Genomic DNA, 13,726 nt, shown 5'->3' with positions numbered 1-13,726 from the left:
TGCAAGAAATGCCAGCAAACATAAGGGTTTTTGAACAATATAACCAGGCTCACTTTTTGACTCCTATTCCATGGAAGAGGTCAGAATGGGAAATGTAGTCTTAAATCTCAGTGCATGGACTCCCCACTGACCCCTGATGATAGTATATAAGAAAAAAATGAAAAACATTATAGCCAACACGTACAAGGCAGTGTCTTCAGAAAAGTAGAAAGCAGAGGAAGTATACAGGAAAAAAAAACAAGGATACAAGAAATTTTGCTGATGATGGAGAGGAGTGAAAAGATAAGAAATATTCAGAAAATTGTGAGGATTCAAGTGTGTGACATGAACTGTCACCTGGGAGAATGGCAGTAACTGACATAAAAAGGGATAAAAGATATAATGAGATTAGTCCTGATGGACTTTATTTAGGCAAGCAATAGTGTCTAGGCTGTGACTGCTAGAAGGAGGTATCAGAAGCTCCCTGTCAATGGAACACAAAAATCTGGGGAAGCACTGCCCTTTGTCTCAGTGCAAAGGGCTTTTCCTTCACCCCTAATGACGGCTTACAAGGAAACTGTAATGTACTTGTAAGGCTGTAGAGTTTTAAAAATTAATAATATAAAGAAGTTAGAACAGTTCCTAGATTCTAATAAGCACACAAATATAAGCTTTTATTAGCTAATCAAATATAAAATATAATTATTATAGGGAAAAAAAAAGAGATACATCTTACATTTTTTTCCCTCAGCTAAATGGGTATCCCACATGATTTCCAGGAAAACCAGTACCAAAATGGACTCAGAAAACCCATTTGAGAAGACAAAGTCTCTGAGAAGATCAACTTCTATGTAGTGTCCATCAATCTCAGAAAATTGGCTCTCCTCCAAAAATGTATCCCCACCACCACTTAAACTGATTGCCCCATCCACCCCACTTCAATGGCAAAATAATTTACTCATTCAATGAGCATATACTGAGCACCTACTATGTACCAAGTGCTATTCCAAGAACCTGGGATACATCAAAGAACAAACATCCCCATCCTAGTAGATGGAGATCAACAACAAACAGCATATATAATGAGTAAGTGGATTATATGATATGTTTGGAGAGAAGTATTATAGCAAAAAAAAGTTTTAAAATGCAAATATTAATATTAGGGGAGAGGGGCCTGGATGCTAACTGGAAATAAATAGGGCAGGCCTTAGTGAAAAGCACATCATGTGAACAAAGGTCTGAGAGAGTTGAGACAGCTATGTAGTAATTAGATAAGTGTTTTCCAGGCAGAGGGATAGTCAGAGCAAAGATTCTAAGGCTTTTCCATTTAGTTCTTACCCCTACTTGGCAATAATTTTATTAATTTTTTTTTCTATTTCTTCTCTTCTATCGTCCAATCCTACTCTCTACGTTACTTCAGCAGTGGATGATAATAACAGCTAATATTTATCAAATATTTACTACATACCAAGCATTGTTGTAAGAGTTTTAAAAAGATTAAGTAATTTAACAGATCTATGAAATAACATAGATCTATGAACATAACAGATCTATGAAACAGATCTCCATCATTCACAAGGAAGAAACTGAGGCACAAAAGATTAAGCAACTTTCCTCAAGATTACAGAGTTAGCAAGTAGCAGAGCCCTGAAGCAGCATGTGTAATAAGTCTTCTGTACTGTGAAACTTAAGAACATTCAGCACAAAGACTGCCTCAAGTTTTCTCATTTCTAATAAATAGAATCTCTCATATTACACATTCAATAACTGTGAAAGCTGCTATTATAATTTGTCTTCTTGCCACTTTTATAGTCATTACCTACTATTGAATAGTCTTTAGCTACAGTCTGTACTTACCATCTTTCTGAACTTCCCGCCAATCTGATTTACATTCTCAGTCTACTGAAATCGCTCTCATGTGATTAGTTACTGTCACACACAAGCCAAAGGGCTTTCTCTATTCTCATTTTGCTTGAATGTTGCATTGAACTATGTCAATTCCTTTTTTTCTTCCTGAAGTTGAAGTGGTATCATACTAGATCTTCCTATCCCTGTGACTTCTCTCTCCTAGAAAGTCTCTTCCTTTGTTTTCTGAGACAAACTTTTCCATCTTCCTTTTACCTCTAATTGTTCCTTTAATAATACCTTTTTCAGGGACTTCCCTGGTGGTCCAGTGGTTAAGAATCCGCCTTCCAATGCAGGGGACATGGGTTCGACCCCTGGTAAGGAAAGCAAGATCCCACATGCCGTGGAGCAACTAAGCCTGAACACTCTGGAGCCTGTGCGCCACAACTAGAGAAAAGCCCGCGTGCCGCAACAAAGACCCGACGCAGCCAAATAAATAAATAAATAAGTACCTTAAAAAAACAAACTGTTGGGCTTCCCTGGTGGCGCAGTGGTTGAGAATCCGCCTGCCATTGCGGGGGACACGGGTTCGAGCCCTGGTCTGGGAAGATCCCACATGCCGCGGATCAACTGGGCCCGTGAGCCACAATTACTGAGCCTGCGCGTCTGGAGCCTGTGCTCCGCAACAAGAGAGGCAGCGATAGTGAGAGGCCCGTGCACCGCGATGAAGAGTGGCCCCCCGCTTGCCACAACTAGAGAAGCCCTCACACAGAAACGAAGACCCAACACAGCCATAAATTAATTAATTAATTAAAAAAAAAAAACAAAAAAAACTGTTTCACTTCTACCCCTTTAAAGCTAGGGATCCAAAAAGCTCACTTTCCTTTGTGCTTGTCTCTGTTAACTCAGTCCCCCTTAAGGTTTATTCATCCAATAAGTATTTATTGAGCACCTACTATCTACCAGGCACTATTTGGGTCACTTTGGATACATCAGTGAACAGAATAGACAAAAAAAAAAAAAAAAAATCCTCTTATCCACATAAAATCAAATAAGTCTATGCTACCAAGGACACTCAAAACCATCTTCCCCTAAATACTATTTTAAACACATCACTCCCCTGACTTAAAACAAACTTGCAGTGATTGCAATGATTCCCCTCTTATCAACCACATCTAAATTTCTCTGCCTTAGTTCAAAACACTCTATAATTATTTTCTATCATACCTGTCCAGGTTCATTTTCCATTACTCCTTGATTCAAAAGAATTCCAGGTAGGTCAGTCCTTTGATTACCCTCTAAAACACATTACCTGTGTTTCCAGCTGGTCAAATAACTACTGAAAACGTATGTCTACTACCCAGACATAAAAAAGTACATTGAATAAAAAGATAAGTCTTCAAAAATAGATTTTTAAAAAATTCTTTCAAACGTATAAAAACAGCAAACACGTATCCAGGGCTTACTATATGCCAAACGCTATTCCATGCACTTTATATACATTAACTCATTTATTCCACACAACAATCTTAATAGCTGCATTCTACAAATGAGGAAGCTGAGGTCCAGACAGCATAAGGTAACTTGCCCTAGGTCTGACAAGAAGTGGTAGGAGTAAGATTCAGGCTCAGGCAGTCTGGTTCCATACTAAACTGCATGCTCCCAGCAGAAGCCATAAATAAAAATAGGGGGAACTGAAAGGGCTGGCAAGGAAATCTACAGGCCAGTGAAAACTATGTTCAACTATAAAAAAATCATTTAAGTTAGCCCGTTACTCCAAGAGCAATATTTCCTTTAATATAACGTCATTTTAAAAATTACAGAATTCAGTAGTATATAATAAAAAGCACAATCTGTAAACACAAACACATCATATATTATTCAGAGTTCTCCAAAGCTGCTGAAAACATTTGCTAGGCATGACAAAAAAATAGAGGGCAACACACGACTAACAAATGTTCTTTTGTTAGCACAGCTATATTAAAGTATTTTACTCTAATACTTGTTTTCATTAGGATCAAACAGATTTGAATACAGTGCAGGGATGGTAACTACCTTAAAAAAGACTATTAGCTTTACTTTTTAGAAGCAAAATTCACATCTAGGACTAGGTCCAGGACAACAGAAAAGATTTTAGTAGAAGCAAGAAATTCCAAGAAAGTACCACGAAGCATCTAACATCAGTACCCTTCGACCTATCACCAACTCTATTGCTAAAGGACATTTTAAAAGATTTCTAAGTATTCATTTAGTAAATTCATGAAACTACTTTATAACTGATTACATAAAATTAAAAATGAAAGGAAGAGGTTCTTCTATAAAACAATCTTAGAATAACCTTACGCCAATACATGAGCAAAATGAGGAGTATCACACGTATTTTCTTCTCTTTCCCATTTCCCCCTTCCTTCTGGCAGATTAAAGACACAAAAATGGTCAGGTTTTGAGCTAGAGAGGTTAAAATGCACAAGCCTGGACAGGGATGCTAGTCTGACTTAGAAAAGGCTAAAGTCTGTAGCCTTCCCAACTAGAAGCCTAACTTAGAAAAGAAAACCTAAAGTATGTAGCCAAAGGCAGCAAAGGAGCCAGTGCCATCAATGCCTTAGGCAAAAATGCACCGTGGTCATTATTAGAATTTGAAGTGTTTCACTGTATTTTCTGCCTCTCCTCCCTTTTCCTAGGTTTGCAATGTACCTGCCCTCCCAGCTACCCAAGACACCCCCAAAGCCACTCACACAAAAAAGGGCTCCCTCCCAGGAATTTCATGAATAAAACTATGCAAAATACTAATAATTTGAGATTAATTCAAGTTGTTAAAATCTGGGAGAGATTTTTGGAGCATGGAACCATTTTCTCCTCTCCCCTCCACCACCCACTGTGACACTTTTAAGCGGTTCCACACTCAAGGCATTAAATTAAAAGTTCTTGGGGAAAAGAATGGATTGGCAGCTACCACTGAAAATATTCTCAAATACTAAGGTTCTCCTATACTGCATATTTGATATTTACTTCCTTCCCACATACACTGGGTAGTAATGAGAAAGAAGCATAATCCTCCTCAAGATTCTCCTGCACAAAGGCGATAGCAATTCAATCTTAAATCCACAATTAAAATATTAAAGGCTCTGTTAAAACATACCCAAGGAGAAGGCAATAGCTTTCTATTCCAGTGACCATATTAGATAGTACGCATAACCCGCTAAATAAAGAAGGAAAAAAATGTCAAAAATAGTTCTGTCACATCACCAGGATTAAGGAGGTTTAGGATGGAGGGAACATCAATGAAAAACACGTATTTCCCAACAATGCACTATATTGCATCATTATCTTTATCCTTATTAATATTTCCCAAGTACCCGAAAGGTCCATGGCATTATTGTAGGTTATACCTTTTATAATAATAGGAAAGAAAATGATTGGTAAATTAAGGTAAATTTAATTTTGAAGCTGTAAGCACCTAAGCTTGAGATGTTTTCAGACTCAACTATGAGAATTCTTGAGATCCACATGCTAAATATTGTAGAAAGGGAATACATGTGATACTGAGGGAAGCAGGAAGAGAACAATGGCAATACAGTATTATTCATCTACTATTTACAAAGCCAGAAACAAGAAATCTACTTTTCCCCTGCTGCTTTAAGATAACAAATGAAATTATCCTTCACAAAACAAAGCAAGCATGCTATCCAAAAATACACAATAGATGAAGTAAGTTGGTTTAATGAAGAGTGAACAAACCAAAACAAAGAAAAGAATAACTTCAAGGGTCTGAGAACTTAAAAAAATTCTCAAATAAAATAAATATGGCTGTTGTTTAACCAGATCTGTTTTTAATAATACCTTTGCAAAACAAAGTATATCAAAATAAATCAAAGAATAAGCTTTCACTTAATAATGTCCCTACATTCTTCTTTGGCCTGCTGACCTATCCTTATCCATCCTTAAGGGAGGTTGGGGCTGACAATATTAGTGCCCTATTCATCAGAATTTTATGCCATTCCTTCTGTGCTAATCAGGTCATTATTAAACTTTAAAGCTATCCAGTAATATATACTGGTTACAAGCTGTTCAAATATACATTTCCTAATACTTCTTCTGAACTCTTACACACATAAGAAGCAGATGAGGCATCAATTTCCCTTTTACAAATGAAATATGTTCCATCTCATTATCATGTAATAAAGATTTTCTTTATTTTCCAAACTCCCAGTGAATACATATCTAAAATTATTTGAAAACACTGGTAGCTATTTTCTGCTGAATTTTCTTGAGATTGTTATTTGAGTAATCATGCATCACTTCCTTTTCAAAAGCTGGGCTTGGCTAACAAATTGCAGTTTACTATCAAAGACAAATAGACATTTCTTCAGTCCTCTATTCTCCAAAACCTTGTTGTCATTTCTGGATATAAGGACTGAAGAGAAGATAGAATCAATTAGGTGCCAAATCGTGTAGAATCTCTCAGGTGGCCCCTTACCTCAGTGGCCTACTCATTAATTTTTCACACTCAACTCAACTGTCAACCCCAAAATATGCTGCACACTACTGAAGAAGGAATCTTTTTAAGAGTACTTTCATCTTGTCATCTCCTGCCCCCAACCAACTACTGGCTCCTTACCGTAGCTGATCAGATTCAACCTGACACTGAATATACCTTATAATCTAGCCCTACTCTAGCATACTAATTTCTCTGACACCATTCTCAGAAATTAACACCTTATTCTACTGAGATCAGACTCCTTACACCTCTCTCACATCATGCTGGTCCCCACCAAGTGTTTGCTCCTGCTTCCAAGCCCCACATGGAACGTATGGAATGTTCTCCTTCTGAAGATGATCTGCCTATGCAGACAGTACATATTCTTTATTCAAGTCCCACTTTCTCAAGGAAGCCCTACTCCTAGATAACCCTATACTAACATAATGGACTCAGACCCATGTATCAAAGCGTTAGTTGTATAATGCTTTGGATAGTGCTAGTTATATTATTACGAAAGTATACCCAACAAGATAATAAACTCTTAGAAGAGGTTGGGCCATTTCCCAAGAAGTAGGTCTATAATAAGTACGTAAAGACTATTTGACAAATTGATTGAATAATCCTGATTTTTTTTTAAAAAATCAAGGATATTATATGTCAAAAAGAGTTCTAGTACAAATGAAATAATTGTGATGACGAGGATTTGCTTCAAAATAATCCAGGTCAAAGAGTAGGGGGACAAGGAGTAAACTAAGTGGGGGCATAGGTAAACCCAGATTGACTATGAGCTGATGATCTTTGAAGTGACACACACATAGAGATTTGTGTCTACTTTGGTTTAAAATTTTTCACGTTAATAAGTCAATTTTTTTAACACTAATAATGTCTTTACTTCATTTTAAATGACAAAACCAAGGCATATCATAACACTTTTCTTTACCCAACAAATATCTAAGTCCCCATTTAAAGTACGAAAAAGAATTCTGGAAAGATCTAATTTGACAGGGAACTTGTATGAGCTAATTCTCAACTAATAATTAATTTAAAAATTAAAGGAAAAAATCTAATCGAAATGGAGAGGATCTCCATCAAAAGAAAAATTAATCTTACTACCAAAAGCAATACTGCTTATATTTCAAATTTTCATTCAATTACAGCATTCACAAAAGGGTCCACCCAAACAATAGCTGAAAAATCACGAAACATTGTTAAAAAAAGAAAAAGCAAAATATGAAAGGCAGAAAAGAAAAAGAAAAAAAGTTGCTACAATCAATGTTCAATAACCCGAATCAGCCAATGTTATTTCAAGAAATTCACTATCTGAAGACACCAATTGCCCTTAACAGGGATTGAATTAGAAGGTTCTTAAATAATCAGGAAAATTAGCACTTCCTCTTTATTCTGAGAACTGAAAAATATGCTTAAGAAATTTCAGATATCTGGCTTAATGACAACATATAGCTCCACCCCTTTGATATTTCAGTCTATAACTACTCTTCAAAATTCAACCATTATTTCCCTACATCATCGTTCACTAATTCCTTCCAAAAGCAGTGATACAAACATCTACTATCTTTAAATGCTGGCATTTTATTCTTCTAATTACACTGCTTCTTTGCCTTGACATTTTTTTCCCCCAAACTGGTTTTAGGCATATATACAAACCAATCTGATTATTTTGATTTCCCCTTCTCCATATTTTCTCTAAATACTCAAGAGGGGAGGTTTTAGATACCATAACTAAATAACATATTTGATTGTGAACAGATATCCGACATATACAAATAGCAAGTTTTATCCCAATAGCAATACATCATCTGCCCATCACCCAATGCAATTAAAGTTTAAAACAGGACAACTCTCTTGTATAAACAGAGTTTAGAAAGAATGAAACCATACTCACAAATAAACTCCTTAGGAGAAAAATAAACTCATACTCAAATTGCCTTGTACTTGCCCTATCTTTAAAGTTTCATTTTCCTAGCAAGTAAAAGTAATCATCTTCTTTTTAGTAGCATGTAATTTCTCTCTTCTAGTAAAAGAAAAACTGTTACGGGAAAGCTAATCTAAGGGGCCAAAATAGTATTGAAATTTTCTCTTCTATAAACTACTTTCTGATTAAAAAATAAAAGAATCATGCTACAAAAAAGAAATGTGACAAAACCCATTGGATTAATATTACTACACGTGAAAAAGTTGACATTTACTACACAATCTTTTCTAATAAAGGTCACATAAGTATCAGATTAAAAAGAATTCTGAAAAAAGTTTTTTCAGAAAACCACTAAATATAGGATTAACAGTCCCACTATCTTCTTTCATTGCATCACTAAATAAGTGAGTAAATTATGCCATCTTTATTATTTGTGTACTCTCAACTTTTGAGAAAAAAATATTACTCTCTTTAAAATATCAGTGGTATTGCCACATTTTATATAAGAATGGGCATTTGCAGATTTTTCCTAATATCTCTGAGGTAACACAAAATTTTTTAAATCTCAAAACGTGTTAACAAGTTTTATCCAATACATGCTATTCCAGTGGGATGAAAACCATTTACAAGTTCCACTTAGATTAAGAAATCCTTTGAGAAAAGTATGTAGTACATTCTAGTTACACTATTTCTAGAGCACTAAAAATCTCTATAACCTATTTCCCTACCGTTTTTCTTTAGAACTAACTGAGATGAATGTAACTTACTTCACAAAAAGTCAAGACAGTTGTATACTTAATGACAGAAAGCTAACTGAATTTTCAGCAGAGGTTTAAGTTTTCACAAATTAAAACTTTCTATTTCGGGCTTCCCCGGTGGCGCAGTGGTTGAGAATCTGCCTGCCAATGCAGGGGACACGGGTTCGAGCCCTGTTCTGGGAAGATCCCACATGCCGCGGAGCAACTAGGCCCGTGAGCCACAACTACTGAGCCTTAGCGTCTGGAGCCTGTGCTCCGCAACAAGAGAGGCCGCGATAGTGAGAGGCCCGCGCACCGCGATGAAGAGTGGCCCCCGCTCGCCGCAACTAGCGAAAGCCCTCGCACAGAAACGAAGACCCAACACAGCCAAAAATAATTAATTAATTAAAAAAAAAAAACTTTCTATTTCACTTGAATGGTCTATAAAAATAATAACATTGGGTTTCCCTGGTGGCACAGTGGTTAAGAATCTGCCTGCCAATGCAGGGGACACGGGTTCGAGCCCTGGTCCGGCAAGATCCCATACGCTGGGGAACAACTAAGCCTGTGCGCCACAGCTACTGAGCCTGCGCTCTAGAGCCTGTGAGCCACAACTACTGAAGCCCATGTGCCTGGAGCCCGTGCTTCACGACAAGAGAAGCCACCGCAACGAGAGGCCCGTGCACCGCAACGAAGAGTAGCCCCCGCTCGCCTCAACTAGAGAAAGCCTGCATGCAGCAACGGAGACCCAATGCAGCCTAAATAAATAAATAAACAAACAAATAAATAACTTAAAAAAACATTTTTTTAAAAAAAATTATAATAACATTGAGTTGAAATAGATTAAATCAAGTGCTATCTGCAGGCACCAGAAAGAAAAAGAAACTTTTTTTTAATGAAGAGTGTAGCTTACCTTAAAGCAGAAGTAGCAAAGGAGAGAAGGGGAAGATTTCTAAAATCATAGTGCTTAAACTGAGAAGATATTTTTTCATTATATTAATACATATAACATCATTTTAAAAATAAAACTTCCCTAATGCAAGGAGTTCATCCTTAAGCAATGCCCTCTTTCTTTTACAAAGTAATAAACTGCAAGTTATCGCTAGTGCTCCAATCAGACTGAAGTTGAAGGGCATTACAAAACAGTTTTTCTGTATTTTGCCATTTGATTATAACTGTCTCATCCTAATAAAATTAAAGATTTGTCTATGGAACTTTATGAAAACAAATTTCATAACAAGTCAACCTTAAGTAACTCATGTTCAAAAACCCTCCTGTAGAAATAATCTATTCAATTGAAGAATTCAACTACTGAAACTGGCAGAAAGTATTCCAAACTATCCAAAAAAAAGAACCCCACGAAATTATGAAGCTACAATACTCAAAATGTTACATCTAAGAAGTTAAACCACAGGGGCTTCCCTGGTGGCGCAGTGGTTAAGAATCCGCCTGCCAGTGCAGGGGACACGGGTTCGAGCCCTGGTCCGGGAAGATCCCACATGCCGCGGAGCAACAAAGCCCGTGTGCCGCAACTACTGAGCCTTTGCTCTAGAGCCCGCGAGCCACAACTACTGAAGCCTGTGCGCCTAGACCCCGTGCTCCGCAACAAGAGAAGCCACTGCAATGAGAAGCCCGCGCACCGCAACTAAGAGTAGTCCCCGCTCACGGCAACTAGAGAAAGCCTGCGTGCAGCAACGAAGACCCAACACAGCCAAAAATAAATAAATAAAATAAATAAATTTATAAAAATAAAAAAAAGTTAAACCATACAAAAATATTTTGAACTCTCAGCTCTCTATTTCCTATCAAAATGTCAAAGAACTTTAGATATCTTCTTCAGCTGTGTTAAAGATCCCAAAGTAAATTGATTTTGACTTCACAGTGCTGAAACTAAGAATTTGATGATGGCAGGAAAAAAACTATAGAGTGGAGAAAATTACTTGAGAATGTTTTTATTGAAGCAAAATATCTTTACAAAAGAAAAAATGTATTAAAATCATTTACCCTCTTCTGCCAGACAAACAGTCCTCTCCTAGAACACACTGCTTACAATTCAGCCAAGTATGACTGCCAAGGGTTTCTAAACCCGTGTGTTAGGCTTGTTCAAAGTGGAAAGCTTCTCCACCAGTGTATTACAAAGAAAAATGAAATATATTTTTTGCTTAGAGTTGAAGATCAATTGTATTAAATATATTCCTACTGATAAACTAAAAGTAAGTAATACTTTTTTTAAAAAACCTCAGGTCAAACTTAGGACAAGGTTTGCTATATAAATTGCTTCCAATTCTCAGGAAAGTCGGGATTTATTTAGTTTCCCCAAATTGTGGCTTAAGTGGCTGAAAGGAAAAATGAAGTTTTATAAACAGCTTTCCTAACCTCGGTTTACATTTGATGAAACAGACCATTTATCACAATCAAGTGAATATGTCATATGTAAGATTCCATCAAGTATTACAGATAAAATCTGTAAAAAATCACAATAATGCAGTAACATCCAAAAGTGATTTAATGGGCAACTATATGTATTTATATTTACACTTGAGGTATTATTACTTTTGCAAATAAGAGGTATATTGCTGCATGAGATTGCTACTATGACTTAATATTTTTACATACATCTTAAGAACAAAACGTCTTATTTATGTTTAAGTTTGAGATGTATGTATCTGATCTACGTAATCCTGTTTGTTTTTCTGGTAATTCTTTACTTCACAGTAGTCTGATTATAGCAAAAGCTCCTTCTTCACAAAACAGACATCATAAGCCACCACTGGCTTCTAGTTTTCTGCTTTTTAATATAAATAATAATGACACTGAGTGTTACCAAATGCATTTATGTGCACAGCTTTGTCATTTCTTTCCCAGCCCCCTTCTTTTCTATGGAAAAAATGAGATTTAGTTTTCAAAAAAAATCGATTTTTCTTTTGCTTATAGACCTAATGGTTTTCAAGAGAAGACAAGTTATTCAGATACCTACCATTCTAGATATGTTAAAAGAAAGAACTTCCCAAATCCAAAAATATCAAGTCAGTCAGATATTAGCTGGAGAGGAAATTTCCACTCAAACTATAAATAAAATGTCATCAATTAAGCTGAACATCAATAAAACTGAGTCAATAATCAATTCTCAATTTGGAAGGAATCTGTAACCCACATATAACCTGCATATAATCAAAACACCACTTATATTTGCTTGTGGAGCTCACAGATGAATTTGGTTGTGTGCCAGATTTATCTTATTTTTAAACGCCCAGGCTAATATTGGTTGGTATAATCAGAGCCCACATTAAGTATCCTGGGGAGACTCAATTCAGAAGAACGCTTGGTAGCATGGAAAAACCGGTCCAAAATGGAAAACAAAAACAAAAACAAAAACAAAAAACCACGTCCCAACAGAGCGAAAAATCCACAAATAGATCACTGAAAGCAAAACGAAGACGCTCCTCTCCGGAGTAGCCTGAATAAACGAGCTTCACTCAAAACGTGTAACAGTATCCTACCTCACTTTATTCACTTCCCAACTTCCTTGACTTTTCAGGGGCCAACACGGGGCATCCCTTTTTTTCTGGAAGTGTATGCTGAAAGAATCTGTATAGGAAAGAGGGAAGGAACGGACAATACCCAAGAACGCTGTGAAACAGGTGGGTCAGAACGAGCAGCAGCATAATCTAGATACTTAAGGGGCAGCTTTAAAATGACAGATGTGGTTAAAGGAAAGACTGCAAATCGGAAGAAGCCCTAGGGTAGCAGATAGGCTGGGGGCTAATGGCAAGCACCGGGGGGAGCAAAGGCTAACTCCACAGTGGTAGCAGCGGAGCAAAGAACAAGCAGCAGGACGAGTGGGCAACGAGCAGTGGGATTAATGAGCCCCACGGGTCAGAGTGGAAGTGATGGCTTCGGTCTTGGGAGACGGGAGCCACTGGGGAAGGACGTCAGAGAGGGGCAAGGGGGCTGGGAAAACACGGAGTCCTGAGACCTAAGATTCCTGCCCCTACAAAAACGTAGGGGAGAGCACTGAAGACGAGCAGCCGCCTCGGCTGCCCAAATGAAGAGATTTTCGAAGCAGTCGAGGCTCGCCGCCGCGCAGCCTTCTGCCCCGCTCCCTTTTCCCGGCGGTAACTGCTGTGGCGTAGAGGGGAGAGGGAGGAAGAAGAGGAGGAGGAAGACCGAGAAGGAGGCTGAAGATGAGGCGGGGGGTGGGGAGAAAGGGGGGTGCGGCCTGCACAGTCCCAGCGAAGCCTCCGCTCTCTCGTAGCCGGTAAGCCCCGGGTTTCCCCTAAGCCCAGCCCCGCACAGACTCACCCGCCTGCCTTGCCTCGCTTTTCCCTTATCCGACTCCACGCGTTGCCGCGTCCTCACAAGAGACCACTGAACGAGTGTCGGGGAAAAAAACTCTTCAGAAACGGGCCTGATTGCTTCAGCGAGTCCGACCTTTACGGCTGAGAGAGAGAGACTCTCAGCTTTCGGTGGGTTCCACAGCCAGACGGGCCACCATCTTACATTAGGGTAAGACTCCTCCGGCCTCCGGTGCGCAGGCGCACGCCGATCCGGCAGGGCGGGGCGGGGGAGGGGCGGGAGGAGCGGCGGGGGAACTGCTCCCGCAGCATCCTGGGAGTTGTAGTCCTCGGAGGGTAACAGCCCAGAGGCAAGCCGGGAGTTGATGTTCTCACTCCGAGGGCGGATGGGATAGCCCACCTCACGTGCCTGTTACACTATTGCCTTTCTTCGTGTTTTGCTTCCTTCTTGACCCGC

The 13,726-nt window shown here is 38.4% G+C and overlaps 1 protein-coding gene across 8 annotated transcripts in view; it reads right to left on the bottom strand.

Moving 5' to 3' along the window:
• CNOT4 (CCR4-NOT transcription complex subunit 4) overlaps positions 1-13,503 on the bottom strand; it is a 141,875-nt gene extending 128,372 nt beyond the window's left edge. For 5 of the 8 annotated variants that reach the window (XM_036862912.1, XM_036862909.1, XM_036862910.1 and 2 more), the window contains exon 1: positions 13,277-13,484. The gene's annotated coding sequence lies outside the window, so the exon portion shown is untranslated. Of the gene's footprint in view, positions 1-12,474; positions 12,563-13,276 lie in introns of all 8 variants that reach the window. The other 3 variants (XM_036862908.1, XM_036862907.1, XM_036862913.1) reach the window with 3 other exon arrangements.
• Positions 13,504-13,726: the final 223 nt, after the last annotated feature.

The sequence above is a fragment of the Balaenoptera musculus genome, chromosome 9 (assembly GCF_009873245.2).
Source record: "Balaenoptera musculus isolate JJ_BM4_2016_0621 chromosome 9, mBalMus1.pri.v3, whole genome shotgun sequence".
In the NCBI taxonomy this organism is placed as follows: Eukaryota; Metazoa; Chordata; class Mammalia; order Artiodactyla; family Balaenopteridae; genus Balaenoptera; species Balaenoptera musculus.
This window is presented reverse-complemented; position numbering and strand designations above follow the sequence as displayed.